The sequence below is a fragment of the Triticum urartu genome, unplaced genomic scaffold, assembly GCF_056163025.1.
Source record: "Triticum urartu cultivar PI428250 unplaced genomic scaffold, HENAU_Tu73 scaffold2, whole genome shotgun sequence".
NCBI classification, from domain to species: Eukaryota; Viridiplantae; Streptophyta; class Magnoliopsida; order Poales; family Poaceae; genus Triticum; species Triticum urartu.
Genome location: NW_028260368.1, coordinates 10,112,815 through 10,140,060, shown reverse-complemented (window position 1 = coordinate 10,140,060; position 27,246 = coordinate 10,112,815). Strand labels below are relative to the sequence as shown.

Here is a 27,246-nt window from a genome sequence, read left to right as displayed (position 1 = left end):
AGCGTATCTTATGCAAACGGAATTCTAAGGTTTCTTTATTTTATTATGCAATAAGAAGAATTCTTCCATTTTCTTTTTCTTTAGTTGCGGGAAAACCCAAATTAAAACTTTTATTTTATAGCGAGCGCAATTTCTAGTAAAAAATCCTGTATCCTTCCACTTAGATCAAAAGGAATTTTTCCAATAGAACTATGGAACCCCCGAGTGGTTGCGGTTGTACCTGTACTGCAGGAATAAGAAAACTCGCTATTCACTCAGTTTATTTTCCATAATAAGTTATGTAGGAGAGATGGCCGAGCGGTTCAAGGCGTAGCATTGGAACTGCTATGTAGACTTTTGTTTACCGAGGGTTCGAATCCCTCTCTTTCCGTTTTTCTTAATTCATCAACGTTAAGGATCACAATGTATCAAATCAAATAACAATTTTTTCCAGCAATAATATAATATCTTATATTATCTTATTTTGATTTAATAGAAATTAGAAATTCTCTATAGCAAATTACTGTGGTATGTAAAATACACATAGAGGAAAAAAGAAAAAAGGATCCTAATCCTAGGGTTAATCAATTTTAGCTAGTTGATGGGAAAATACAAATTAATGGTAATGGTCTTAGGGCGATTTAGTTCGGGGAAAGGGGAAGGGGAAGAAAATTCTATGAACCTTTCCTTTTTTCGTTAAGTTCAAGTCTGACGAGAGTAATATTCTACAACTAACAACTCATTTATTTTGAGACCGACCCACTTCCTATCTAGGATTTTATTTACTAGTCCTTTATATTCCAACGTGTCAATCGCCAAATGCTTTGGCAATTTCCCCGGGTCCGATGAAGCAATATAATTTTGAACCAGACCTTTTGATCTTTGGTTATCTTTCGTAGTAATAATATCTCGGGGTTTGCAACGAAAACTTGGTATATTGACTATACGACCATTAACTAAAATATGTCTATGGTTGACTAATTGGCGGGCCCCAGGAATGGTTGAAGCCATACCCAATCGAAAAAGGATATTATCCAAACGCATTTCAAGTAATTGTAGTAAAACCTGGCCTGTTGACCTTTTTGCTTTTCCAGCGATATGTACATATCTAAGTAATTGTCGTTCTGTCAGACCATAATGAAAACGCAATTTCTGTTTTTCTTGAAGACGAATACGATATTGCTCCTTTTTCCCAGAATTGAATTTTTTTTTAAGATTACTTCCGGATTTAGGTGTTTTTCTAGTGAGTCCTGGTAAAGCTCCCAGACGGCGTATTTTTTTTAAACGAGGTCCTCGATAACGGGACATGAAGACTCCTTTTTTTATTTTATTGAAATTTCATTTTACACAATTAATTTCATTGTATTTACATTACAGAATACATCGAAATTAAAACTGAATTAAACTACAGGATAAACAGAGTAAAATCAACTAAAGTACCCCAAAAAATGGAATTTCATCAAAATCTTTTTTTTTTGTATATATATTATTTATTTTATTGTTTTGTATCTAGCAAAATTGTAAGGTAAAAAACATAAAAGATCCTGGATTCTCCATTTAATTCGGAAAAAAAGAGATTCTTGTTCGTAGAACATCGATAGAGAAAAAAAAGCCGACTATCGGATTTGAACCGATGACCCTCGCATTACAAATGCGATGCTCTAACCTCTGAGCTAAGTGGGCTTACATAACGGAAATAGTGTAACAAATAGAAATAGGTATAGTATAGGAAATCCGTAAAATCTCAGATATTAGTTATTAATCTTAGCTATTAACTAGTTCTAAATTTGAAGTTATACTTATAAAAATAAAAAAATACTAAAACTTCTTAAAGATAAAGTTAGCTTGATATGCTTAACTATAGGATATTAAAAAATAAAATTATAGAATTTATTGGTATTTTCATTCGATCATTATAGACTTTATTATTTGTTAATAATTTGAGGATTAATATTTCACTAAGGGGAACATAGAGTCAGAGTAAATAAAATTGCTAATTCTGATTAGAAAAAAAGAATAAATATCAAGCGTTATAGTATAATTTTGAATACTATAAAAAAGTAAGACGGGAGGTGGGGGAGATAAAAACTTTTGGATATATTGATTCGGATTGAATTGCAAATACATCAAGGATAGAATCAATTCAATTCTGAATTGCAATAAGCAAGCGAGGTCTCTCAAATAGAGTCGAACTGAACTGCTAGACTACGTTGAGTGATGAACTCAATGATTCAAAAAAAAAACTAAGAGATGGATGAAATTACACAAGGAATCCTGGTCTCAAAGAAGAGGGAAATGGGGATATGGCGAAATCGGTAGACGCTACGGACTTGATTGTATTGAGCCTTGGTATGGAAACCTGCTAAGTGGTAACTTCCAAATTCAGAGAAACCCTGGAATTAAAAAAGGGCAATCCTGAGCCAAATCCGTGTTTTGAGAAAACAAGGGGTTCTCGAACTAGAATACAAAGGAAAAGGATAGGTGCAGAGACTCAATGGAAGCTGTTCTAACGAATCGAGTTAATTACGTTGTGTTGTTAGTGGAATTCCTTCTAGTTCTAAATTAGAGAAAGAGGGGTTTTATACCTTATACATTTAATAAACACGTATAGATACTGACATAGCAAACGATTAATCACAGAACTCATATTATATTCTAATTATAATATAGGTTCTTTATCTTTTTTAAAAATGAAATTAGAAATGATAATGATTATGAAATAAAAAACTCATATCATAATTTTTTTTTTTCATTATTGTGAATCCACTCCAATCGAATATTGAATAATCAAATTCTTCAATTAAAATTCAAAGTTTTCGAGATCTTTAAAAAAGTGGATTAATCGGACGAGGACAAAGAGAGAGTCCCATTCTACATGTCAATACTGACAACAATGAAATTTCTAGTAAAAGGAAAATCCGTCGACTTTATAAGTTGTGAGGGTTCAAGTCCCTCTATCCCCAAATCCTCTTTTATTCCCTAACTATACTATATTATTATTATTTATCCTCTTTTTTTTTTTCTTTTTATCAATGCACTTTTTTTTCTTTTTATCAATGCAATGGGTTTAAGATTCATTAGCTTTCTCATTCTACTCTTTCACAAAGGAATGCGAAGAGAACTCAATGGATCTTATCCTATTCATTGAATAGATTTCTTTTTTATTAGAGTATCGGCAAGAAATCTTGGTTATTCACTCTATTTTTAAGTTTTATTTAAGTAAACCATGCACAATGCATAGGACTACCCCCCCCATTTTCAAATTTAAAATTTGAAATACTTTAATTAATTTTTAGTCCTTTTAATTGACATAGATACAAATACTCTACTAGGATGATGCACAAGAAAAGGTCAGGATAGCTCAGTTGGTAGAGCAGAGGACTGAAAATCCTCGTGTCACCAGTTCAAATCTGGTTCCTGGCAGAGAAAAAAAAAAAAAAGATCCACCGAATAGGTATTGATCCAAATACCTCGAGATGGATTGTGATACATATTCATTAATAATATTTATTCATCTAAGTGGATAAATCTATAATATAAATATAGAGGCACTTCTTTTTCTTTTTAAAGAAGTTTTAAAATATATCTTTTCTTTATGATAAAGAAGGGGGTGAGATTCCCCTTTATTTTTTTGCGTTTCTTAATTTTGTATTCCGCTATTCCGACGAATATTTTTTTAGTCTTGCTTATCTTTATCTTATCTTATTTTCCTAGTTGTGCTAAGTAATGTGCGCGGTACAAAGTTCCTGGTAGAGAACTTCTTTGAGTCATCCTATTTTTCTGTTCATATGAAGGAAATTAATATGCGATTTTCAAAATAGGGGAATCCAAATGAAACCCTTTTTTTGCTCAGTCTATCTGGAATGCTTTTGTATAATTAGGAATTAATTATAAATAGGTATTCCGTTTCATCTAGGAAAAGAACCTAAAAATATTCCTTGACTTGAATAAAATCTGGAGTTGTGTTGTATAAGTGAGCATGAATTTCTTATCATTCAATGAGCATCTTGTATTTCATAAAAATTGGGGGTTATATAATCCTTACGTAAGGGCCAGCCTATCCAACTTTCAGGCATTAGGATACGTTTAAGGCGCGGATGATTATCATAAGAGATTCCCACCATATCATAAGATTCGCGTTCTTGAAAATCGGCACTTCTCCAAATCCAGAAGACAGACGGAATTCTAGGATTATCCTTTTGGGCAAAGACTTTTATGCAGACTTCTTCTGGATTATCTATACCATATTGTATTCTCGTAAGATGATACACGCTAGCTAAAGATCCACCGGGTGCTACATCATAAGCACATTGGGAGCGTAAATAATTGTAACCATATACATATAAAATGACAGCAATGGAATCCCAATCCCCTGCTTTTATTTGTAAAGTCTCTATTCCTCGGTGATCAAAGCCCAAAGATCTATGAACCACCTCATGTTTGACTAGCCAATTAGATAACCAACCCTGCTGCATTGTCTTCATCTCTCCCTCTTTGTATAAATATTTCACATTTCGGATGCAAGTTTGAAAGATTGCCCTGCTTTTTATTTTTCTACACAAAAGAGCCCCTCTCCTAATTCACTAATTTGTAGGAAGGTACTGAACTTTTGGATTTGAAAAAAGTTTCAGAAGATATATCTAATGTAGATGGTGATTGATAGAGCAATTCTTGCTCATAAGTTCCTGTATGAGTACTGCGCCTAACATAAAGCTTGTGACTGGTAGTAAAACATCTATTTTTATTTTGAGATAGAGTTTGATCCTCAACTATTTCTCGCGATATCTTCTTACGAAGTTTTGTTAGGGCATCTATAACTGCCTCCGGTTTAGGTGGGCAGCCCGGCAAGTAGACATCCACAGGAATTAACTTATCAACTCCCCGAACAGTACTATAGGAATCCGTACTGAACATTCCCCCTGTAATAGTACAGGCTCCCATAGCAATGACGTATTTTGGTTCAGGCATTTGCTCGTATAATCTCACTAAAGAGGGAGCCATTTTCATTGTTACCGTACCGGCTGTTAAAATTAGGTCTGCTTGCCTAGGACTTGATCTTGGTACCAATCCATAACGATCAAAGTCGAATCGTGAGCCTATTAATGAAGCAAATTCAATGAAACAACAACTGGTACCGTATAGAAGGGGCCATAAACTGGAGAGTCTTGACCAATTCGAAAGATCATTTGGTGTAGTTGAAATAACAGAATTGGAACTTGTTTGGTCAAGTAAGGGAAACTCAATCAAATTCATAACTGTCTCAATAGAATCTTTTCCTTCTTTTTTTTTGTCTAAATATTCAGTTAAGACCATTCCAAGGCTCCTTTTCGCCATGCATAAACTAAACCAACAACTAAGATAAGCACGAAAATCAAAGCTTCGATAAAAACGGATACACCCAATACGTCGAAACTCATTGCCCAAGGGTATAGAAAGACGGTTTCCACATCAAAAACAACAAAAACGAGCGCAAACATATAATAGCGTATTCGGAATTGTACCCAAGCCCCTCCCATGGGTTCTATACCCGATTCATAACTAGAAAGCTTCTCTGGTCCTTCACTAACCGGGGCTAAAAGTCCTGAAATCGAAAATGCCAAAATAGGAATAAGGCTTGCTATTATTAGAAATGTCCAAAAAATATCATATTCGTGAAGCAGAAACATAATGTACTCCCATTAATGTGGAATAGGCGGAACTTAAATTAGTCAATTCAATTCAGCATTGTCAATTTATCCAGAACTTCTCTCTTTTCCTCGGTGAAACAAGAATCTTTTTTGTTCAAACAAAAGCGCTTAGTTTAAGTTTAGCCTTTGTTTCCTCTGTGCTGCATCTTCTTTAAAGATTCATCCAATGGAATCCCAACTCCCTTTCTTTTGGATTTCCATTCTATTTAGATATGGTGTATGTAGATCTAATTCTTATATAAAGAAAACTTTCTCGTTTCACTTTGTCTCGCTTTCTCTAGAATCTCTAGAAAAAAGAATAGCTCTATCCTTTATTTAATATTTAATAATAAAATAATAAGAGACTATTAAATAAAAATGAGAATACTACTAAATTAGAACCTAATTAAGATAGTAGGACTAATCTATGCAGTATAATTAATGAGAAGTAATACTATAAAATAAAAATAAAGAACTCTATTTCAGAACTATGAGACAGAATATTCTGTTTTCTTATTTACTCTTTACTTTATTTTTTCTATTTAAAGTTGATCAATTTACATAATGTATCTATAAACAAAGTAATAAATATACTTAAAACAAAGTAGGAATTCGCAAAATGGATAAAATCATTGCAGTTATTATAGGGAAGTCTAGAGATATCCTATTTGAAGGAGGACGGGATTCAAATCAGGGAAAGGATCCTTTCTTCTATTGATTTGATAGAAATTCGTTTTTCTTTTCCTGTCTGTATGATTTTGATTTTCGATGAATGAGCCTTTGGTAATGCTTTTATCTCTATTCTATGTCGCAGGCGCCTATCCAGTCTATAAACAAATACTAATGAGAAAATGAAAACTATACTAAACTAAAGAAAACATAGGATAGAGATCCTAAAATCTAAAAAAGGGCATATTAGGGCTATACGGATTCGAACCGTAGACCTTCTCGGTAAAACAGATCAAACGGATTATTATCGAAATGATTTGAACTGTTTCAAAGACCCAACATGCATTTTTTTGCATTGGGCTCTTTCATAAACTGATTTAAAGATCAGTTAGTCCACCATAGTTTTTCTTTACGGAAAGATAATGAGATGGCTCCCTGTGCTCTGATTGATTTTTTGTATTATGATCTATCTAGGAGCAATACCAAAGTGTTTCAAAGGAGGATTACCTTGACTTAGGTCTGCCTCCGGTCTAAATTAAATCAACCTAAGTGAAATGGAGTCTCTATCGTTCCACTGCAAGAGTTAACTATGAGACTTCATACACCTTAAAGTTCATAGAACGAAAAGAAGTTTTTTGGAGGCCCTTATCCTCATTACGCCTAGCATTTAGTGGGCTGGATATTTACCTTATCAACTAGCAAATCCATAAGGGTTCTATTTGATTAGGCACCTGAATTGGCACCTGAATCGGACTGAACCGACTGTTTGTCAGGCTACTGTTCTCCTATTCTCTCGAATCTATGAAGTAAGACATTGATTTTGCAATAAGATCGATTATGTTCATTGCATAATAAGCTCCTTTGAAAAGCATTGGCGCACGTGTAAACGAGTTGCTCTACCGAACTGAGCTATAGCCCTTATCAGAGATATCTTAACATATAGATAATTTCTTGTCAAGATGAATATTTTCTAATGCCAGAGGATACCCCTTTGATCTGTATCTGTTTAGTATTTAGTTTAGTATTTAGTATATAACAGACCAATAACAGAGCGGTATTGCTTAGAAAAGGGATTCAATATATAATCGATCGAAGTAATGGGTCTTCCTTTGTGGTGATAAATTGCCTACTTAACTCAGTGGTTAGAGTATTGCTTTCATACGGCGGGAGTCATTGGTTCAAATCCAATAGTAGGTAAGTAGGTAGAAAAATTACTAGATAGCATTGGACTTACTTCGCTTCGCTATCTAATAACTTTTTCTACCCCTCTTCCCTTTTTCTTTGTATCAACTATAAACCACTGGATTGTCTTCAATTGGATGGGGGAATCCAATTGACAGCCTCGATTCGTATCCTAGCTCGTCTGAGAGCGAGCTTCGCTTCAACCAAATCTTTCGTACCCTCAGCTTTACTCAAGTTAGCTTCGGCTATTTCAAGTGCCTTTTGAGCTTCTTCCGGATCAATATCACTACCCAGTTCCGCATCATTTCCTAAAATGATGATCTCATTATTAACTATTCTCGCAAAACCGCTCCACAGAATCGCTGTTAACCATTGGTCGTTGAGGAGGCGTATTCTCAAAGGACCCATATCTACTGCTGTGTTAATGGGGGCGTGGTTTGGTAATACGCCAATTTGGCCACTATTAGTGGATAAAATGATTTCTTTCACTTCACAATCCCAAATAATTCGCTTAGGAGTCAGTACATAAAGATTTAATTTCATTTCTTCGATTTGTTCTCCTCTTCTAAGGTTATAGCTTTCGTGCTAGCTTCATCGATGTTACCCACCAAATAAAAAGCCTGTTCAGGTAGGCCGTCTAATTCTCCGGAAAGGATTAGTTGAAATCCCCTAATAGTTTCCGCAAGAGCAACATACTTTCCTGGAGAACCAGTAAAAACTTCTGCCACAAAGAACGGTTGTGATAAGAAACGCTCAATTTTTCTTGCTCTTGCTACAGTTAAACGATCCTCTTCCGATAATTCATCCAAGCCAAGAATTGCGATAATGTCCTGAAGTTCTTTGTAACGTTGTAAAGTTTCCTTAACTCTTTGCGCAGTTTCATAATGTTCGTTGCCAACGATCCGAGGCTGTAACATAGTCGAGGTTGAATCTAAAGGATCTACTGCTGGATAAATACCCTTGGAAGCTAATCCTCTGGAAAGTACGGTAGTAGCATCCAAATGTGCAAATGTTGTGGCAGGGGCAGGGTCGGTCAAATCGTCTGCAGGTACATAAACTGCTTGAATCGAAGTTATAGATCCCTTTTTAGTAGAAGCAATTCTTTCTTGCAAAGAACCCATTTCTGTACTAAGAGTAGGTTGATAACCCACTGCGGAGGGCATTCTCCCTAATAAAGCGGATACCTCTGATCCTGCTTGAACAAAACGAAAGATATTATCGATAAATAAAAGCACGTCTTGCTTATTAACATCTCGGAAATATTCCGCCATAGTTAGGGCAGTTAAACCAACTCTCATACGAGCTCCCGGTGGTTCATTCATTTGGCCATAGACTAGAGCTACCTTTGATTCCTCAATATTTTTTTCATTAATTACTCCGGATTCCTTCATTTCCATATAAAGATCATTTCCTTCACGAGTCCGTTCCCCTACTCCACCGAATACGGATACGCCCCCATGAGCTTTAGCAATGTTATTGATTAATTCCATGATCAGTACTGTTTTACCTACTCCAGCCCCCCCAAATAGTCCTATTTTTCCTCCACGTCGATAAGGAGCTAAAAGATCGACGACCTTAATACCTGTTTCAAAGATGGATAATTTCGTATCTAACTCGATAAAGGCAGGCGCAGATCTATGAATAGGGAACGTTGCACTACTATCTACAGGACCCAAATTGTCAACAGGCTCCCCAAGAACGTTGAAAATTCGTCCGAGAGTAGCTCCACCGACCGGAACACTGAGAGGAGCTCCCGTGTCAATCACTTCCATTCCTCTCATCAACCCGTCCGTAGCACTCATAGCTACAGCTCTAACTCGATTATTTCCTAATAATTGTTGTACCTCACAAGTCACATTAATTTGCTTATCGGCAGTGTCTCTACTCTGGACTACCAAAGCGTTATAAATATAAGGTAACTTGCCTGGGGGAAAAGTGACATCCAGCACGGGTCCAATAATTTGATCGATACGACCTGTACTTTTTTCTTCAATTGTGGAAACCCCGGGAGGAGAAGTAGTAGGATTGGTTCTCATAATTATCACATAATTAAAAAAAAGGAATTTGTCGAAATTTTTCTTTTTTTATTGTTGAATAATGCCAAATCAAATCAAAAAAAATCCAAAAGTAAAAAGGAAATGAATTAGTTAATTCAATAAGAGAGAAAAGGGGACCAGGACTTGATTTCGTTGCCCAAGCGAATCCCATTCAATCGTTTACTCATGGAATGAGTCCATTGGAAAGTTCAATCAATCTTTTTTTTCATATACATTTTGCCTTTTGTGGAGGATCTGTGCCTACTCTACTTTCCTATCTAGGACTTCGATATACAAAATATATACTACTGTGAAGCATAGATTGCTGTCAACAAAGAATTTTATTAGTATTTAGTTAGGTATTTGCATTCAAAATAAGAAAAGAGAACTATTAAGAACTTGTAAAATAAGGATTAGGAATTAATTTGGGTTGCGCTATATCTATCAAAGAGTATACAATAATTATGGATTTGGTAAATCAAATCCATGGTTTAATAACGAACCGTGTTAACTTACCATAACAACAACTCAATTCCTATCGAATTCCTATATTGGAATTCCTATAGGATAGAACATACACAGGGTGTACGCATTATATATGAATGAAACATATTCATTAACCTAAGCATGCCCTCAATTTTCTTTAATGAGTTGATATTATATTAATTGAATATCCTTTTTGTTTTACGAGATTTTTGCTAAAGTTTCATTTACGCCTAATTAACATCGAGTAGACCCTGTTATTGTGAGAATTCTTAATTCAAGAGTTATAGGGAGGGACTTATGTCACCACAAACAGAAACTAAAGCAGGTGTTGGATTTCAAGCTGGTGTTAAAGATTATAAATTGACTTACTACACCCCAGAGTATGAAACTAAGGATACTGATATCTTGGCAGCATTCCGAGTAAGTCCTCAGCCTGGGGTTCCGCCCGAAGAAGCAGGGGCTGCAGTAGCTGCCGAATCTTCTACTGGTACATGGACAACTGTTTGGACTGATGGACTTACCAGTCTTGATCGTTACAAAGGACGATGCTATCACATCGAGCCTGTTGCTGGGGAAGACAACCAATGGATCTGTTATGTAGCTTATCCATTAGACCTATTTGAAGAGGGTTCCGTTACTAACATGTTTACTTCCATTGTAGGTAACGTATTTGGTTTCAAAGCCCTACGTGCTCTACGTTTGGAGGATCTACGAATTCCCCCTACTTATTCAAAAACTTTCCAAGGCCCGCCTCATGGTATCCAAGTTGAAAGAGATAAGTTGAACAAGTACGGTCGTCCTTTATTGGGATGTACTATTAAACCAAAATTGGGATTATCCGCAAAAAATTATGGTAGAGCGTGTTATGAGTGTCTACGTGGTGGACTTGATTTTACCAAAGATGATGAAAACGTAAACTCACAACCATTTATGCGCTGGAGAGACCGTTTTGTCTTTTGTGCCGAAGCTATTTATAAATCACAGGCCGAAACCGGTGAAATCAAGGGGCATTACTTGAATGCGACTGCGGGTACATGTGAAGAAATGATTAAGAGAGCTGTATTTGCAAGAGAATTAGGGGTTCCTATTGTAATGCATGACTACTTAACTGGGGGATTCACCGCAAATACTACTTTGGCTCATTATTGCCGCGACAATGGCCTACTTCTTCACATTCACCGTGCAATGCATGCAGTTATTGATAGACAGAAAAATCATGGTATGCATTTCCGTGTATTAGCTAAAGCATTGCGTATGTCTGGGGGAGATCATATCCACTCCGGTACAGTAGTAGGTAAGTTAGAAGGGGAACGCGAAATGACTTTAGGTTTTGTTGATTTATTGCGCGATGATTTTATTGAAAAAGATCGTGCTCGCGGTATCTTTTTCACTCAGGACTGGGTATCCATGCCAGGTGTTATACCGGTAGCTTCAGGTGGTATTCATGTTTGGCATATGCCAGCTCTGACCGAAATCTTTGGGGACGATTCTGTATTACAATTTGGTGGAGGAACTTTAGGACATCCTTGGGGAAATGCACCTGGTGCAGCAGCTAATCGAGTGGCTTTAGAAGCCTGTGTACAAGCTCGTAACGAAGGGCGCGATCTTGCTCGCGAAGGTAATGAAATTATCCGAGCAGCTTGCAAATGGAGTCCTGAACTAGCCGCAGCTTGTGAAGTATGGAAGGCGATCAAATTCGAGTTCGAGCCGGTAGATACTATTGATTAACTAGATAAAACTAAAGATAAAGAAGGTATAAATAAAAAAGAAACGAAATAAAAAGAGAAAAAAATCAGTTATGAAATGCAGTAATTCTTCTTTATTCTTCTAATTGATTGCAATTAAACTCGGCTCAATCTTTTTTAGAAAAAAAAGATTGAGCCGAATAAAAATAGATCATGATATGATCATGAGACTTGACAAATTGAGATTCGTCTATTCTATATATCTAGAATATATATATTAAGGTATAATACAATAAAGAAATACAAATAAAATAATAAAATAATAAAATATAGTATTATCATATGATAATGATAATGGAATCAAATACGCAGTATTTACAGAAAAAAGTCTTCGTTTATTGGGAAAGAATCAATATACTTTTAATGTCGAATCGGGATTCACTAAGACAGAAATAAAGCATTGGGTCGAACTCTTCTTTGGTGTTAAGGTGGTAGCTGTGAATAGCCATCGACTACCTGGAAAAGGTAGAAGAATAGGACCTATTCTGGGCCATACAATGCATTACAGACGTATGATCATTACCCTTCAACCGGGTTATTCTATTCCACTTCTAGATAGAGAAAAAAACTAAAGGAGAATGAATGAAAAAAGACATAGTTTGGAAGTTAGACCTTTTTATAGGACTCTCTTTCAATTTCAAAAAAGAGGACGTTTGAAACTTTTAACAGGCGTAATCGTGAGTCAACAAGTGACTCGAACTGTGTGTAAAAAAAGAAGCATTTTTTTTTTTTCAAAATGCTAGAACTAGATAAGGAAGTTTTCTATAACCTTGAGAAAAAGGATAAAAAGGTAGTTTTTTTTTAGTTTATGACTCCGATCAAGAGCGAGAAATCCTTGATTTGGGATTGGACATAGAACCTGGACCCATCGTAGAGACGTTTAGTTCAAAAGAAAGGATCGTATCCTGATGGTAAGAATTATACTTTCGTGGAAATACAGCGCTATAGACTTCAATGCGGTAGAGTAGACGTTTTGTTTCTAATTTTTCTGGACCAAACCTCCGCTCCGACCCAACGATACAATGAATTTTTTCTGTTCATATTCATAAATAAAAAAGATTCGGAATCGCAATGCTACTATATGCGTCCAGAGGAGTATTTGGAATAATATTCTTCTATAATCCATTATTGCGGGGGGTCTTACTAACAGGGCTTCGCTGCACGGGACAGGTCTTCGTCGAAAAGCTAACTCCACCCGGCATTTTCATACCCTTTCTTTGGGTGGTATATCGCCTTTTAAAGTCTAAGAGGGTAGTAGGGGATCTATAGTAGGTAAGATAATTTGCCCTTTGATTTTGATTGAATATACTATTTTTCCGCCTTTACCACGCATTATTGTATGCGCTTCTAGAGAAGTATGTATGCAGGAAGTAAATTCTAACCGCTTTCTTTTGAATCCAATTTCAAATTAGATTAGAAAGATAGAAAGGCCATGAGGATGGGAAAATCAAAATAAAATCTTTTTAATTAGTTCTCCTTTTTTGGAATTTTCTTATTATCCTTTCATTTTTTTTACAGAATATTTTTCAAACTAAAAATAAAAAATACAATACAATAGTCAATATTCCTTATAATAGATATACTTAATTATATCATAAGAATCTTAAGATATTTTTCGACTAGATAGAAATAGTAAATTTGAATTGAGACACCTATTCCATGACGGATTTAAACTTACCTTCTATTTTCGTGCCTTTAGTAGGCTTAGTATTTCCGGCAATTGCAATGACTTCTTTATTTCTTTATGTGCAAAAAAATAAGATTGTCTAGTATTTTTTAGTGTAAGTAATATAATATGGTAGGGTATGTGGCTTTTTCTACACACACTTTCTACACACAAATGAAAAACGGTTATGGATGCGGATATAGGCTACGAGCATAAATGCATGAATATGCAGAGCCAGGTATAGCGAGTTTTATTTTATTTATTTTAATTGAATCAACGAATATTTTTTGAATAGAAAGTCAATGTATCTAACCTATTATTTCACAGGAGTACTAGTTGCTGAAGGCGATTTCAGAATCAAAAAAAGTAAAGTCAAAATTATTTAGCTTATTCTCTCAATTTCAATCGACCGCTGCTGGATTTAGTATATCTAATATGAATTGGCGATCAGAACACATATGGGTAGAACTTCTAAAAGGTTCTCGAAAAAGGGGTAATTTTTTCTGGGCCTGTATTCTTTTTCTAGGTTCACTAGGATTCTTATCGGTTGGGATTTCCAGTTATCTTGGTAAGAATATTATATCTATACTTCCATCTCAAGAAATTCTTTTTTTTCCGCAGGGGGTCGTGATGTCTTTCTACGGAATCGCAGGCCTATTCATTAGCTCCTACTTGTGGTGTACTATTTTGTGGAATGTAGGTAGTGGTTATGACCGATTCGATAGAAAAGAGGGAATAGTGTGCATTTTTCGTTGGGGATTCCCTGGAATAAAACGTCGCGTCTTCCTTCGATTCCTTATGCGGGATATCCAATCAATTAGAATTCAGGTTAAAGAGGGTCTTTATCCTCGTCGTATTCTTTATATGGAAATCCGGGGCCAGGGGATCATTCCCTTGACTCGTACTGATGATAAATTTTTTACTCCACGAGAAATTGAACAAAAAGCTGCCGAATTGGCCTATTTCTTGCGCGTACCAATTGAAGTATTTTGAGGTATCTTTTTTGAACTGAGTTGAATGAAGAAAAGAAGAATTGGAAGAAGAAAAGTTTTCTCAACACAGGGAGGAAGTCCCTTCTAAATTGGATTTGTTATTGTAAGGGGATTTTTAAGTATTTATCTAAAGGAAGGAACAAACGAGGATAAGAGAAATTTGCTTTTAATTTTTTTTTATCCAAGTTAGATATATCGCATACTATTCTTCCTTTTTCATCCGAAAGGGCTTTTTTTTTATTCTATTTCACTATTTCATTCCATCTAGATCTAAGAAAGAACCCAATGCACTGAAATTCCACTAATAACTAATATACAAAAAAGAAGAATAGATACAGGGTATCAAACCTATAGAGTTTTTGCTTCAAAGAAATAGAAATATCATGAAATAGAAATATCATCATATAGAGTCAGGGAATGGAATAGAGTCAGCGAATGAAGCATATTCATTAACAACTCCATTTACAGATCAAAAATGAAAAAAAAGAAAGCATTGCCTTCTTTACTATATCTTGTATTTATCGTACTTTTGCCTTGGGGGGTCTCTTCCTCATTTAACAAATGTCTGGAACTTTGGATTAAGAATTGGTGGAATACCAGGCAATCCGAAACTCTCTTAACTGATATTCAAGAGAAAAGGATTCTAGAAAGATTCATAGAATTAGAAGAACTTTCTCTCTTGGACGAGATGATAAAAGGGAAACTAAAGACACATGTACAAAAACCTCCTACAGGAATACACAAGGAAATAATACAATGGGTCAAAATAAATAATGAGGATCATCTCCATACCATTTTGCATTTCTCGACAAATATAATCTGTTTGGCTATTCTAAGTGGTTCTTTTTTTCTGGGTAAAGAGGAACTTGTCATTTTGAATTCTTGGGTTCAGGAATTCTTCTATAATTTAAATGACTCAATAAAAGCTTTTTTTATTCTTTTAGTTACTGATTTTTTTGTTGGATTTCACTCCACCCGTGGTTGGGAACTAGTAATTCGTTGGGTCTACAACGATTTTGGATGGGCTCCTAACGAGCTTATTTTCACTATTTTTGTTTGTAGTTTTCCAGTAATTCTAGATACATGTTTGAAATTTTGGGTCTTTTTTTGTTTAAATCGTCTATCTCCTTCGCTTGTAGTCATTTATCATTCAATTAGTGAAGCATAAATTCATTTGATCTCCCGATATTAATATTAATCAAATTAGCAAGCATCTTTTTTTAGAAAGAAAGCCCTTTTCCATTTTAGCAAAATTCTTTCTATTTATACCTACTTTAAGGTATTCATCATTGCAGTACAACTGTTGCAGTAGAATGACAACAGATTCGTGTATAGGGAACTAGATTAGCTTAGCTACCTATCTAATTTATTGTAGAAATTCTGGGATCTGCGATTGGACATGGAAAATAGAAATACTTTTTCTTGGGTAAAGGAACAGATAACTCGATCGATTTCTGTATCGATCATGATATACGTAATAACTCGGACATCTATTTCAAATGCATATCCCATTTTTGCGCAGCAGGGTTATGAAAACCCACGAGAAGCAACTGGACGAATTGTATGTGCCAATTGCCATTTAGCTAGCAAGCCCGTCGATATTGAAGTTCCCCAAGCTGTGCTTCCCGATACTGTATTTGAAGCAGTTCTTCGAATTCCTTATGATATGCAATTGAAACAAGTTCTTGCTAATGGAAAAAAGGGAGGGTTGAATGTAGGTGCTGTTCTTATTTTGCCCGAGGGATTCGAATTAGCGCCGCCCGATCGTATTTCCCCTGAGTTAAAAGAAAAGATAGGAAATCTTGCTTTTCAGAGTTATCGTCCCGATAAAAAAAACATTCTTGTGATAGGCCCTGTTCCCGGTAAGAAATATAGTGAAATTGTCTTTCCCATTCTTTCCCCTGATCCTGCTACGAAGAAAGATGCTCATTTCTTAAAATATCCCATATATGTAGGGGGAAACCGAGGAAGAGGACAGATCTATCCATGATGGTAGCAAGAGTAACAATACAGTCTATAATGCTACGTCAACAGGTATAGTAAGAAAAATACTACGTAAAGAAAAGGGGGGGTATGAAATATCCATAGTTGATGCATCAGATGGACGCCAAGTGATTGATATTATACCTCCCGGACCAGAACTTCTTGTTTCAGAGGGGGAATCCATCAAGCTTGATCAACCATTAACAAGCAATCCTAATGTGGGAGGTTTTGGTCAGGGGGACGCAGAAATCGTGCTTCAGGATCCATTACGTGTCCAAGGCCTTTTGTTCTTCTTCGCATCCGTTATTTTGGCACAAGTTTTTTTGGTTCTCAAAAAGAAACAGTTTGAAAAGGTTCAATTGTACGAAATGAATTTCTAGGTCCCGGGATTTCTTACCATCAAGTTGGTAAAAAGCCTCGATTTATTGGCAATTGCTAGAATTATCTATGATCTATTTTGGAAATCCTTTTTTTGTTTAGACTGCTTTTTGTTTATGAGATGTCTGGAATTCCTTATTTATATCCCATGCAAAAGAAGAGAATCCAAGGCAAAGGCGAGAACAATCAAATTAAAATTTCTTCTTTTTCGGAGGGATTGCAGGTCTTCTTAATCGTCTATTCGGCACAAGAAAAAGCCTTTTTCTTGTGCCGATTCTTCTTGTATCAAAATAAGAATCCTTTTTCTTCCTAATTCGTCAAAGATTACTATTTCTTCTTTATTCGGGTCTGTCTCTTGGACCTCTTTTTCTTTTGCTTAGGTTTAGCCGAGGTAGTGGACAAACAGAGGGGAAGAAAATATGGCGGGGGAAAAATTTCTTGTGATTGTGAGCAAATTGCTTGGCTTGTTTAATTAAGTTCAACTTCAAATTTACAGAAATTTTGCAAAAAAAAAGTAAACTCTTCCATTGAAGGTTTTTTTATTTTTAGGCTAGTTGAATAGTTTTGATTAAGGTTTTATTAGTTTATTACTCGAAACTAAATCAAGGATTTTCAGGATACTTCCTTCGTGGAATAAGATATTGGATCCTCGAGTGATCTCTTTTTCTTGTTGCTTCATAAGAGTGAATCGAATAGATTCAATTCGCGTTATAAGAGTAAAATAAAAATTCCGCGGGTCCTTTCCGCTCTAATCAGATAAAGGGGGGTAAGGACCCGCTAAGCTCCTACTTTTTCATGTTTACAATCTGGTCCCTCCGATTACTATAGAGATGAACCCAATCCAGAATATGAACCATAAAAGAAAACACCTACTAAACCAATCACAGCAATACCAGCTACAGTACCTATCAGCCAAAGAGGAATTCTTCCAGTAGTATCGGCCATTTCCCCTACTTTCCTCCACATTTTATCAATTGGTCATGCTAGAGACAAAAACAGTCATGGGTAGTTATAAGGATGGTATCCTTCCAAATGGGATAAGAGAATTCTTATTAGTCTCTTTCTTTCTCTCAATTGAAGAAGTAATTGGAAAATAAAACAGCAAGTACAAAAATGAGTAATAAACCCCAGTATAGACTGGTACGATTCAATTCAACATTTTGTTCATTCGGGTTTGATTGTGTCATAGTTCTATAGTTGGAATTTGTTTTATCGTTGGATGAACTGCATTGCTGATATTGATCCCAAGAAAAAAACAGTAGGTACAGCTAGTCCGTGAATAGCCAGCCATCGCACTGTAAAAATAGGATAGGTTCGATCTATGGTCATTGAGGGCCTCCTAAAAGGATCTACTAAATTCATCGAGTTGTTCTAAAGAATCAAAACGGTCGGTTATTAACGGAATTCCTTGTCGGCTTTCCGTGAAATACTCGTTTGGCCTAGGACTTCCAAACACGTCATAAGCTAAACCCGTACTGACAAATAACCAACCCGCAATGAATAGGGAAGGTATAGTAATGCTATGAATAACCCAGTATCGAATACTGGTAATAATATCAGCAAAAGAACGTTCTCCCGTGCTTCCAGACATGCTGAACTCCCAAAATTTTTGTACATTCAAAAAAGGAATTGATTCCGTAAAAGATGGGATCGACCAGTAAATAGAAAATTACTGATATTTCATCCTTGTGAGATTGTCAATTTTGTACCAAAGGTGTATTTTGAGTATACCGAATTAGTATAGCTATCCTTCCTATGGCACAGCAATCTGGTTTTGCCTGGTTCCGAAACATAATTACTTTTTTATTTTTTTTTTGTCTATAGGTAAGCTATATGTTATTCAAGGCATCAATAGAAAACCCCATTTTTGTAGGTTCTACTTACTTTTCATTGGCTTCGGAATAATAGAGTAATTCGGAATAGCAGCCAAAATCTTGGGAAAATCTAAGTTAATGATCAATAGGTTTGGATAAATAATTTAGGAAGGATATTCTCATACTGACACAATACAAGGACAAGTATATGTGAAATCTATCCTTTCATAATTCGTAATTCATCCTTGTATTGTTTGTTGGATTAGGTCTAACTTTCTTGACCAAACTGCGAGCGCGGAACTTTACGAGATGAAATAGGGAAAGACAGAAGATAGAATAGAACTTAAAAGGATAATTGAAGTGACTCGTCTTCGAATCTACTTTGGTTGGAGTTCGAAAAAGGAATAAAAATAAAGTAAATTCAAGGAAGAGCTTTCTTTTTTTTTTTTTTTTAACAGCCCCTTGGCAGGTCGTGGAATGCTTTTGTTCTCCTCTTATTCCATATGGAATACAATCAGTTAAAATAAGAAGGAATAGGGGAATATTCGATCGTTCACTCCAAAAAGAGGGTCCTATTGAAAAAGAAATTATCCAAAATAGAAAGAAGTTTTTTTTTTCAAATTCAATTGTTTATTTATCTCTTATTCAAAAATTTCCCTGAAAATTGAATTTCTTTTTTTCATTCAATGGGGTTAGATGATCTAGTTCTTAATATTATTACTTTACTCAATTGACAAATTCCACAACAAATCTCTTGATTCGGAATTAGGGACTCATGTATCATCTGATGAATCCACTTTCTTTTACACTTCTGTATCTTACTCTATCTTGTTTTTTAGTATTATCTAAAATAACTGATGAATTATGAATTTTCCATAACTTAGGTAAATGCTTTACCAACATATGTAGTGTAGTAAAAAAAAATAAATGGAATTTAACTCTTTCATGCTTACTTTAACTAGTTATTTTGGTTTTCTACTGGCTGCTTTAACTATAACCCCAGCTCTATTTATTGGCTTGAACAAGATACGCCTTATTTGAATTGACTGAATAATTATAATTCAGAAAAGAAAAATCTTTCTTTGGGATTCCTGGCATTCTACGACTCTTTTCCAGACTAATTAGGAATTCTTTTCTTGGTCATTGAGATTCGTGGATAATTTAGAGTACTATTTAGGGATAGATCGTACCTCTTTTTTTATCCCCTCGAACAAATCGAAATGATTGAAGTTTTTCTATTTGGAATCGTCTTAGGCCTAATTCCTATTACTTTAGCGGGATTATTCGTGACTGCGTATTTGCAATACAGGCGTGGGGATCAGTTGGATCTTTGATTGAGTCATTTTTTTTTTTTGATTGACCTCCTCCAGACCAGAGAGGAGGTCAAATTGAAATTGGAGTTACAATTCAATTTTGTTAAGTTATTTTACTCTGCTTCGACATAAAATAGATGGAATCACGCTCTGTAGGATTTGAACCTACGACATCGGGTTTTGGAGACCCGCGTTCTACCGAACTGAACTAAGAGCGCTTTCATTCATTCAAAAAGAAAATCTTTTTCTATTCCTAATGTATCTCACGTACGTATAGTCTCCACAAATTCAAGTTATACCCACTTTACTTTAATTGATCTCGTCGCTACTGCCTATAAAGAAGAAAGAAGTAATAGGTAGGGATGACAGGATTTGAACCTGTGACATTTTGTACCCAAAACAAACGCGCTACCAAGCTGCGCTACATCCCTTTTCCAAATTAAATTGTTGTACAATGCCATTGTACACAATTCCTGTCTTCTTTTCCACATCATAATTTTCTTCTTCTTTCTTTCTCTATCTATATATAGAACCCTCGTGTCATTTCTTCTTTTTGGTCTCATATAATTAAGGAATTATATACATATAAAATCCAATATAATTTCGCCTATAAAAGAAGGATTACTTTTCCTTGGTAATATATAGGAAGAAGGGGTCATCTTTTTCTTTTTTAGGGATAGGAAAATTTCGTCGATATGGTTCATTTTATATATAGCATAACAATCTTGGGCAAGAGTTTATGATCATATATGTATTCCAACAAGGAAGGAGGATTTTCAATGCGGGATATAAAAACATATCTCTCTGTAGCACCCGTGCTAAGTACTCTATGGTTTGGTGCTTTAGCAGGTTTATTGATAGAAATTAATCGTTTATTCCCAGATGCTTTGTCATTCCCTTTTTTTTAATTCTAGTTATTGCTATGGGAGGGATAGATTTCTTCGTGATATGACAAAATTTGATCCTTTTCAATCTTTTTTTAGTATCGGAAGGAAAAAGAAAGAAAAGATGGATTGGGTTGAACCTCAGAGTCATTAAAAATTTGGTAAACCCCATTTTTGAAAATAGAAATTCAATTTAAAGGGGTACCCAAGCTAAATAAGGCCTCAGAAATCAGAGCATAGAAAAGGCGGGGCTGGCTAATTAAATGAAAGGATTTCGAACCAAAATCTTTGCTAATTCGACAAGGATTGTATTCTTTAATTATTTCTCTATTTTTTATTACTTAATTAAAGAATAAAAAAAAATTATTCTAATGAATTTTATTCTTCTTCTTCGGATTCAAAATAGAAGAATAAAAGAATAAGTAGAAGAATTAAGTTAAGTCAATCCAAAAAGAAAAGGAGGTTCATGGCCAAGGGAAAAGATGTTAGAATCAGAGTTATTTTGGAATGCATCAGTTGTGTTCGAAAAGGTGCCAATGAGGAATCGACGGGGATTTCTAGATATAGTACTCAAAAGAATCGCCACAATACACCCGGACAATTAGAATTCAAAAAATTTTGTCGTTATTGTCGCAAGCATACGACTCATCACGAAATAAAGAAATAGGAACATCGTGTGTTTGATCTTTCCAAACAACAGAAAGAGTAAGAACTTCATATTTAATATATAAAGAAAACATAGTATAGAATACAAAATACAAATCAACTCATCTGATTTCCGGTAGATATTATTTCATATGTATAGAGGGTATTCATATACTATAATATGAATCAAATAAGATATGGATCAAAGAAAAACTACTTCTTCTGGATCCTAAATTAATAAAATAAAGAAGTGAATTTTCAAATTTTCAAATTTTAAATAAGGAATAAATCATGTATACATCTAAACAACCTTTTCTTAAATCTAAGCAACCCTTTAGTAAATCCAAGCAAACTTTTAATAAATCCAAGCAACCCTTTCGTAAATCCAAGCAAACTTTTCGTAAATTCAAGCAACCTTTTCGTAAATCTAAACAACCTTTTCGTAGGCGTCCCCGGATTGGCCCGGGAGATCGAATTGATTATAGAAACATGAGTTTAATTAATAGATTTATTAGTGAACAAGGAAAAATATTATCGAGACGAATAAATAGATTAACCTTGAAACAACAACGATTAATTACTCTTGCTATAAAACAGGCTCGTATTTTATCTTTCTTACCGTTTCGTAACTATGAGAACGAAAAGCAATTTCAAGCCCAGTCAATTTCAATAATTACAGGTTCTAGACCCAGAAAAAATAGACATATTCCTCAATTAACGCAAAAGTACAATTCCAATCGAAACTTAAGAAACAACAACCAAAATTTAAGAAACAACAACCGGAACTTAAGTTCCGATTGTTGATGTTTTATTCGAATTCGAAAGGGCCAGACCTATATATATTATAAAGAAAGTAATCCAGCTCGTTGATTCCTACCACTTAATCTTAATTTATTGTATCTTCCCGGAGTTCCCTCTCCGGGAATTCATCTTTTATTATTCCAGTATATTACTTTATTTATACCTTTAATTGATGATCTTTATTTTATTGGAAATCGTGTAAAGATTATTTGGATTTGATACAGCTACTTGTGCAAGCATTTTACGATTAAGAATCAATTTCTTCTTGTACAGGTTGTGTATTAATTTACTATAACTATCGAATACTTTATATACCCGCGTTGCTGCGTTTATCCGAGTGATCCACAAACGACGAAAATCCCTCTTTTGCCTACCTCTATCTCGATGAGAGGAAACAAAAGCTCTTTTTACCTGTTGGGTAATCATTCGATTAAGTCTTAAATGAGCCCCTCTAAAGTTTGAGGCAAATGAACGCATTTTTGTTCGTCGTCTCCGGGCTATATATCCTCGCGGAACTCTGGTCATTGAATCAAATTAACCTTAATGAATAACTAATGATTTCTCTTCTTTTAGCCACCCTTTTTCTCATTAATAACAAAACTAATTATTCCGATATATAAAATATTAATTCCAATGGCTTTTGCTATAGTAACCTTCCCAACCACGATTTTTTATTCCACTCCGTTCAGTTATTTCTATACGAAATAACAAATTCATTCTAATAATACTAAAAAAAATAGTGGGTTCCATCGTTTCTATGGTTCCCTTTTAAACGGTGAGGCCCTCTCTATACACCGGAGCCCTTTCTTTCATCAAAAGGTATTGCGAACTTGTATAGTCCACATTCTTTGGCTCTACCTATCCATTATAGAGTAAATAGCTCTTTTCACAATAAGAGTTATCCATACAGTGACGGTATTTAATTATGAAAGTTGGCTAAGTAGCTGACCCTGTTAGTCCGTTCTTTTAAGATAAAGGAGCATAAGCCTTTTTCTTTTTATTACTATTTCCTCCGCTTAATGGATAACCATTTGCTACCAATGGGAGAATTGCTTCTTATTTCCAATTTAGATAATTGGATTTGCACCAAAGGAAACCATAAATTCCATATACCATAGAAATCTAGGATAGAGAAGCTATATCCTATTCATTGGTACTAATCATGGATACTTCAATTTTTTTTATATTTGTTTGAAGTCATGATCTGAACGAGTCGCACATACACCCTAGCACATGTTCCTCGACGCTGAGGGCATCCTTTAAGCGCGGCCGTTTTTCGAGCATTTCGTATTGGCTGTCTTGCGTTTCTAATAAGTTGTTTAACCGTCGGCATGTTGTATGTATATAGAAAAAAATGGATTGGTTTAGATCCATCTTAACCTGATGATTGCTCATCATGAAGTCTTTCTATTTTCTATTAAATCGAGGAAAACACGAATTTAGCTGTGAAATAACTTTACAAGAAATCCGGACACTACCAATCCTTAAACATTTCTGGAAACCACACTGGATCAGTATCGCAGTGCTTGTCAATCATTTCATCCCCTACAATATCGACAAGTCCATAAGCTTTGGCTTCGTCTGCTGACATAAAAACATCCCTTTCCATGTCTTCGGATACAACCCAAAAAGGCTTGCCTGTTCTTACTGCATAAACCCTTGTGATCATTTCGCGAACTTTGTGTAACTCTTCTACTTCTAGTAAAAATTCTGGTGTCCTTGCCCCGATAATAAGCACTAGCAGGTTGGTGAAGCATAATCCTCGCGTGAGGGAATGCTATACGCTTGGTGGGTTCTCCTCCAAGCAGAATGAAGGACGCCATGGAGGCGGCTATTCCGAGGCATATTGTATATATATCTGGTGTCACCGTTTGCATCGTATCAAAAATAGCCATTCCTGAGATTAGCCACCCGCCTGGGGAGTTTATAAACAAAAAAATATCACTAATTCCATCTTCTATACTCAGATATACCATGAGACCTGTAATATGATTCGTGATCTCGCAACGAATCTCTTGACCTAAAAAAAGTGTCCTTTCTCGATACATAACATTGTATAAGTCAACCCAAGTCGCTTCTTCATCTCCAGGAATCCGGTAAGGTACTTTTGGAACACCAATGGGCATATTAGATTAATATTATTAAATTTAAGTAAGAAAACCACACTTTAATATGGAAACGTAAGAATGGAACAGAAAGAAAGAATCCGCAGTTTATTGTCTTAATTTTTATTCTTATTCTATATGAATATTATAGATTCTATTAATACGTAGATTGAAAGGTTATACATATAAGGAATGTAAGACAGATTGAATAAAGAAAAGGGAATGGGTGATTTGAATGCTAAACAAAGAGGGGTAGCGATCTATTCTTCGTTTTTTCCAAATTGGCCAAGTTACCCATTGCATATTGGCACTTATCGAGTATAGAATAGATCTGCTTCTCTTTCTTCTTATGAACAGAATTGGCTTCTTATTTTTAATGGAATGAAATAAATATTCGCGCTTTCTGACACAGAATCCCCTAGAAGGGTTAGGTACATAGGATATGGATAGTCTTTTTCAATGCGATAAAATAAAGCGACATCGTGTCTATTTTTCTTTGCTAAAGGGGTATTTCCATGGGTTTGCCTTGGTATCGTGTTCATACTGTCGTATTGAATGATCCGGGTCGATTGCTTGCGGTGCATATAATGCACACAGCTCTAGTTTCTGGTTGGGCTGGCTCAATGGCTTTATACGAATTAGCAGTTTTTGATCCCTCTGATCCTGTTCTGGATCCAATGTGGAGACAAGGTATGTTCGTAATTCCCTTCATGACTCGTTTAGGAATAACGGATTCGTGGGGTGGTTGGAGTATTTCAGGAGGAACTGTAACAAATCCGGGTATTTGGAGTTATGAAGGTGTGGCAGGTACGCATATTGTGTTTTCTGGCTTGTGTTTCTTGGCAGCGATCTGGCATTGGGTATATTGGGACCTAGAAATATTCTCTGATGAGCGGACGGGAAAACCCTCTTTGGATTTGCCCAAGATCTTTGGAATTCATTTATTTCTTGCAGGGGTGGCTTGCTTTGGCTTTGGGGCATTTCATGTAACGGGTTTGTATGGTCCTGGGATATGGGTATCCGATCCTTATGGACTAACTGGAAAAGTACAAGCTGTAAATCCAGCGTGGGGTGCAGAAGGTTTTGATCCTTTTGTTCCGGGGGGAATAGCTTCTCATCATATTGCTGCGGGTACATTGGGTATATTAGCGGGCTTATTCCATCTTAGTGTCCGTCCGCCTCAACGTCTATATAAAGGATTACGTATGGGCAATATTGAAACTGTACTTTCCAGTAGTATCGCTGCTGTTTTTTTTGCAGCTTTCGTAGTTGCTGGAACTATGTGGTATGGGTCAGCAACGACCCCAATCGAATTATTTGGGCCTACTCGTTATCAGTGGGATCAGGGATACTTTCAGCAAGAAATATATCGAAGAGTTAGCAATGGTTTAGCCGAAAATCTTAGTTTATCAGAAGCTTGGTCTAAAATTCCCGAAAAATTAGCCTTTTATGATTATATTGGTAATAATCCGGCAAAAGGGGGATTATTCAGAGCAGGCTCAATGGACAATGGGGATGGAATAGCTGTTGGATGGTTAGGACATCCCGTCTTTAGAGATAAAGAAGGACGTGAGCTTTTTGTACGCCGTATGCCTACTTTTTTTGAAACATTTCCGGTTGTTTTGGTAGATGAGGAGGGAATTGTTAGAGCAGACGTTCCTTTTAGAAGAGCAGAATCCAAATATAGTGTTGAACAAGTAGGTGTAACGGTGGAGTTCTATGGTGGCGAACTTAATGGAGTAAGTTATTCTGATCCTGCTACTGTAAAAAAATATGCGAGGCGTTCTCAATTAGGGGAAATTTTTGAATTAGACCGGGCTACTTTGAAATCTGATGGTGTTTTTCGCAGCAGTCCAAGGGGTTGGTTCACTTTTGGTCATGCTACCTTTGCTTTGCTCTTCTTTTTCGGACACATTTGGCATGGCGCTAGAACATTGTTCCGAGATGTTTTTGCTGGTATTGATCCAGATTTGGATGCTCAAGTGGAATTTGGAACATTCCAAAAAGTGGGAGATCCAACTACAAGGAAACAGGCAGTTTGATACACATTGTTATAGTATCTTTCACCTCTCTTTTTTGATTTGACATGGGAAACATCTCCCATCCTTTCTTTGACTCTTTTTCTTTCTTTATATGGGAAATTATCCCAAATGACAAATGAATAGGTGTGGAAGTTATAATTGTAAATAAACCAGGATCGAATCTATGGAAGCATTGGTTTATACGTTCCTTTTAGTTTCGACTTTAGGGATAATTTTTTTCGCTATCTTCTTCCGAGAACCACCTAAGGTTCCACCAACTCCAACTAAAAGAATAAAATAATTTCATTTAAGTAAGAAGTCCCCCTATCTGGGAGACTTCTTACTTAAATTAGTCTCCGTGTTCTTCGAATGGATCTCTTAATTGTTGAGAGGGTTGCCCAAACGCGGTATATAAGGCATACCCAGTAAAGCTTACAAGTAAACCAGATATGGAGATGGCGACTAAAGTTGCTGTTTCCATTTTTATAGAATTTCAAGATTACAATGGATCTACGAAAAGATCGTGTATTTACAACTACAACGGAATAGTATACAAAGTCAACACCAATGATTAAATAGAATTTATGGCTACACAAACCGTTGAAGATAGTTCTAAACCTAGGCCAAAACGAACTGGTGCAGGTAGTTTACTGAAACCCTTGAATTCGGAATATGGGAAAGTCGCCCCGGGTTGGGGGACTACTCCTTTTATGGGGATCGCAATGGCTTTATTCGCTATATTCCTATCTATCATTTTAGAAATTTATAATTCTTCCGTTTTACTGGACGGAATTTTAACCAATTAGGTTTCTACTAACTAAAACTAGGAAGTCAGAGTTTTTCCATCCAAAAAAGCCTTTCTAGTTTAAGATCTACATTTC

The 27,246-nt window shown here is 35.6% G+C and overlaps 5 non-coding genes across 5 annotated transcripts; 2 read left to right on the top strand and 3 right to left on the bottom strand.

The window, feature by feature from the left end:
* The first annotated feature begins 283 nt into the window (after positions 1 to 283).
* TRNAS-GGA (transfer RNA serine (anticodon GGA)) lies at positions 284 to 370 on the top strand. The gene has a single exon. It is a non-coding gene; the product is annotated as a tRNA-Ser (tRNA).
* A 1,219-nt stretch (positions 371 to 1,589) lies between these two features.
* On the bottom strand, positions 1,590 to 1,662 carry TRNAT-UGU (transfer RNA threonine (anticodon UGU)). Its single transcript has one exon. It is a non-coding gene; the product is annotated as a tRNA-Thr (tRNA).
* Positions 1,663 to 3,329: 1,667 nt separating this feature from the next.
* TRNAF-GAA (transfer RNA phenylalanine (anticodon GAA)) lies at positions 3,330 to 3,402 on the top strand. Its single transcript has one exon. It is a non-coding gene; the product is annotated as a tRNA-Phe (tRNA).
* Positions 3,403 to 20,053: 16,651 nt separating this feature from the next.
* TRNAW-CCA (transfer RNA tryptophan (anticodon CCA)) lies at positions 20,054 to 20,127 on the bottom strand. Its single transcript has one exon. It is a non-coding gene; the product is annotated as a tRNA-Trp (tRNA).
* Positions 20,128 to 20,266: 139 nt separating this feature from the next.
* Positions 20,267 to 20,340, bottom strand: TRNAP-UGG (transfer RNA proline (anticodon UGG)). Its single transcript has one exon. It is a non-coding gene; the product is annotated as a tRNA-Pro (tRNA).
* Between the last annotated feature and the right edge of the window lie 6,906 nt (positions 20,341 to 27,246).